Below are 5,222 nucleotides of genomic sequence, written 5' to 3'. Positions count from 1 at the left end.
ATTAATTTTTTCATTATAATTTAATTTAGGTTTAGTAATATAATATTTTATAAAGATAATAAATAAGTATTCTGTTAGTTATCAATGGTTATCCTAATTATGTTTTAGATTTTTTATATTTAAAATGAGATGTTTATCCAATATTTGCTTATGTTTATCTGCAGTTAGTTAGACGAATTCAAGTATGGAGTTTTAATAAGTTGTACTTATGCACAATTTAGTTGTAATCTTAAATTTTAAGTAACATGCATCAATAAACAGTACTTCGTGCATAAAAAATCGTTTTTAATAGTTTTTGTCAAATGCTTTATAATATAGTATATATAAAATGGGGGATATTTTAATAAATGATGAAACATAAAAATATTTTTTAATCAACAATTATTGTGTATTTTTCAAAGATGGCAATTTGTATTAACATATGTAATGGACAGATCAATTAAAATATTTACTAAAAATGTGCTAGCTAATCAAGATATAATCCATATTTATATAAAATAAAAAAATTACTAAACTTATCTATTAGTATTAAATAGTTACCAAACATAATTATTGTAATTTCAAAAGACCATAATGCCCTTATAAATTAAAAATAAAGAAAAACAAATGGATTTATATGATTGATTGTTATTAGTTTGTATGGTTTGTGTAAATTGATGTGGTTTGTTTGAACGTTCCTCTCTCTCTCTCTCTCTCTCTCTCTCTCTATATATATATATATATATATTAATTTGTTTAGGAATAAAGTTGTAAAATTAAATAAAATTTTACATATATTGAGACTTGAGAATTCATCCTTGACCTCAATATCTTGCATTCTATTTTCTTCAATAGTTGTAGTTTAATATTTCCATTTCTGTACCATTGTGGCGACATTTATATCAATAATGACGAATTTTATCTTAATGCAGTTTATCTTTAAGTATTTCTTATCTTCTACTATGTTTTTTAAGCATGAGCTAAATCTCGTGTTTGTAAGGCAAACCTAAGAGATAAAATGTAACACTTGAGTGTTATCATTTTTTGCTAACTTTATGTTTTGGTCATTCAAGTTGAAACTTTAATTCAATGCAGACATGATCACTTATATGTGTTAGTATTAGATCTTGGACCCGGATATGAGCGAATTTGAAATATGACTTGAGACAAGCAAGGACGTTTGAGAAAATCTTCAGTAATCATATAGATATATGGGTTGTTGCATAACTTTCACTAAGGTTAAGGATGTCGGTGGAGTTGGTGTGTTATAGAGATATGTGCATCTCTCCATTAGGCGAAACTCAGAATTTTGAGATCTATTTAGTAAGGTTGTCAAACCAAAAGTTAATAGTTGTGGTCACTTTGTGATGGGACCGTAGTCACATTCCAACACGACATAGTTTCTAAAGAAATAAATCGCAAAGGTTTCTTTTGTGATCGATTTTGTCAACCATTTTGTTACTATCATACTTGTAACACCCCAAATCCACATATTGCATATAACACATATTTCATTTATAGAATACATGTTTTCCCCACATAGGTCCTCGATACAAGAGTCTGTAATATAAAATACACAACCAAAAAATTCCAAAAGTATATGTTCTCCATCCTAGCATCTATGCTTCCAAAACAGCTAAGCATATAGAGAAGTAATTCACATAACACCCTTTCCCTTATAATCATTACCTGCACACATAATTTGAAAACACGAAAATGAGGGTTAGACATGAATGTCTAGTGAGGTTCCCTTCTATGTAATGCAGGGTGAAGATCACCAAAATGTTTATTTCAAATCATTCATCTTATAAAGTAAAATTAAAAACATACTGCCTCGATCCATCGGACCTCTGGTTTCAAACAACAGTTAGAAAATATTTCGACACATGATCAGAGCCCCTCTGGTCTCTCTTCTAGAGCTTCTGGTCTTCACGACCAGAGCTTCTGGTTCCAAACCATACTTAAAATATAATTCAACATCCAGGACCAGAGCCCCTCTGGTCTCTCTTCCAGAGCTTCTGGTCTTCACGACCAGAGCCTCTGGTTGAACCAACCAGACTTAGAAAATATTTCAAAACCTTTTCAAAACCTAAGACCAGAGCCTCTCTGGTCTCTCTTCCAGAGCTTCTTCTCTTCACGACCAGAGCCGCTGGTTGTAATAAACAGACTTTGGAATATAATTCGACATTCAGGACCAGAGCCCCTCTGGTCTCTCTTCCAGAGCTTCTGGTTTCAAATCATACTTAGAATATACTTCAACACAGGACCAGAGCCCCTCTAGTCTCTCTCCCAGAGCTTCTGGTCTTCATGACCAGAGCCTCTGGTTGTACTAACCAGCACCACTGACTCATATAAATGATCTTTAGATAAACCTTTAACCAATAAGATAGTCTTTTTCATAAAACGAGCAATTATAAAAAGTTCATGTTCGACCAGAGCCTCTGGTTGTACTAACAGATCTTCTGGTTCCAAAGATATGACCAACCAGAGCCCCTCTGGTTCAACGCTTAACCAGAGCTTCTCTGGTCTGTTTTTCATAAAAAGACTAAATATAAAACTCCTTTTCTTAAAACTTCAAAAGCATGATTTTGACATAGAAGCTCTTATCAAAAGATACAAAACGTTTAATCCAATTTAACATATATAGTAAAAACTTGCTCATCCTCCAAATCAAATACCAGAATCCTCTGGTCCAATACTGAGGACCAACAAGAGCCCCTCTGATTCCTCACGAAAATAACCATTCTGTTTCAAAACACTTTTAACCAATACCAATGGCCATAAGCCAAGTTTTCCCCTTCTCAATAACATCAATACCATTATTTCTAATAAGAACAATATCTTTGAGTTCTCAAATCACAAAGAAGTAAGGACTCAAATCTATTGTAGTCTTAAAAGACATAATAGCAAGAGCTATAATATTCACATACAATTGCCACCCTTATATCCAAAGGTACACCTCTCCTTGATATGCCACCCTTTTCCCAAAAGACACCTCTCCTTGATATGCCACCCTTATTTCTTCTTCAAAATCTATGAACTAGTTCGGATGAAGGACCGCAGTCACAACCATCTTATCGAATCCTCATTCATAGTTTTATCCATAAAAACCTTTCAAACTCAAGAACAATCTTATCTTTCAAAGATTTTCCAAAACATCACTGTTTCTTTTAAACCCTCAAAACATTATATCATTTCCAAAAATGTTTTAAAGAAGCAATCTTTCTTTATCTTCCCCATAATAACAATAACACCTTAAAACTATCAAAATAGTTTTAACATCCTTTCTTCAAAACCAACATCAAAACTCATAGCATATAATCAACAATAGTTATAAAACTCACAGTTTATAACCAACGGTAGTTTAAAAACTCACTTAGATCCTAAAAAAACAGAATCATAAACCAAACTGTTTAAAACATTAATCTGCATCCTTTTTACCCAGAAACAGATTCGAAACAGTAACAGCTTATCTGCTGTTTAAAACAGTATAACATCTTCGAAATCCAGATTCAACAATTAAGCCATAAATACATAAAGGAATCAGTTTCAAAACTACTCACCTTATCAAACAGCTTTCTTGATGAAAATCACACAACAAAAGCTTTATTCTTAACACAGAATCTTCAAGAACACCATAACTCACACACAGGTTCTTCTCTAAGAGAGTGACAGTGATAAGGATAACCTTATCAAACTCTTCTTTAAATATCCTCACCTAGGAGGTGGAGGATTTTAATAATAAAACTTCAAAGGCGGTGAAAGCTTTTGTCCAATAGAAATAACTTTGRGCGGTGGATTTTGCATTATAAAATTCATGATTTCTTAACCATGAAGATATAAGTTTTTCAATAATAAAATAATGATTCCAGCCGAATCATTTAAACACAATAAACACCACCTCATGTACGCTTCACACCACATGCATACAAATATAATGTTTTACTAGTGTTTTTTTGGAGAAGTACATGTCTCGGTCTTCTCCATACCTAGGATCGAACCTGAAAAAGGCCCATTTTCGATGCTACAGAAGCCCAGGTTGGGCCGGGCTTTTTCGGGTCTGGTCCGAGCCTTTTTTTTAAGCTTAAAACTAAACATTTAACAAATAAACTTATAAAATAAAATATTACCAAGATGCATTATGCATGTTCAAGATTTCTTGCACTAAGATTGAAAGAAATGCGAGCAATTTTTGTTTCCAAACTACCAAGTTGTACTACATATACAAGTCATGAGTGACTAATTAGAAATGGTTCATGGATTCTTGCCCTAACTACACAAGGCATGTTTAGAAGGTTTTAAAAGACCCATGTTTGCCATGTTTGGAAGTGTAAATTTTTTATCTAATCTATCTATCTATTTATCTATATATATATATATATATATATATAAAAGAAGAAATCAAACACAATGAGGTGGTACCTTCTAATGCTTAGAACTTCTTCTATCTTTTTTTTCGATTTTTTATTTTTTTAAATGTTGAATATGTTAAAGACTTTTCTGCCCCTGTATGAAAAATGTATAGGTCATAATTAACGCGGGTGTTTTTGTAATTTTGTATACCAAATTTTAACCTCCAACTCTTGATTTGCTCTTTCATTTAGTTTCTTAATGAAATTTGTTTTTTCAAAGTTTCAATAATAAACAAAATGAAATCCTAGAAATTTCTTTGGTGAGGGATGAAAAAGGTGAGAGTTGAAGAAGAATTCAAATATTTTAAAAGATATGTAGAAATTATATTCATTAAAAAATGTTATTTGTTATTACATATTTCTTTTTCAATATTGTTGAATTTATTGTTATCATAGGATATGATTGTGTTTACGATTAGATCATATAAATTGGAATAGAATTTTGATATTTTATAATCACAGGATATGATAATTTTTTTCGAATTTAAACTTCAATAACAATAACTATTTATACGTGATTGATAATTACGTAAAATTTTGACTACTTCAAGATTTTTTCAATTGACATAAATCCTTTGGTGAGTAATGATGAAATAAGAGATGAAGAAAACTTAAAAGATTTTAAAAAGGTATGTAAAAATTATATTATTTAGAAAATATGATTTGTTATTACATATTTCTTCTTTTTAATATTATTGGATTTGTTGTTATCGTAAGATATGATTGTGTTTACGATTGGATCATATAAATTCTAATAAAGTTATGATATTTTATGATTACAAGATATTATAAAAAAATTGTTGGTCCCTTGAGGGTCTACAAGAATAGTAA

The sequence above is a fragment of the Cynara cardunculus genome, assembly GCF_001531365.2.
Source record: "Cynara cardunculus var. scolymus isolate 2C chromosome LG 6, CcrdV1, whole genome shotgun sequence".
NCBI classification, from domain to species: domain Eukaryota; kingdom Viridiplantae; phylum Streptophyta; class Magnoliopsida; order Asterales; family Asteraceae; genus Cynara; species Cynara cardunculus.
Note: the sequence above shows the minus strand (reverse complement) of the source record.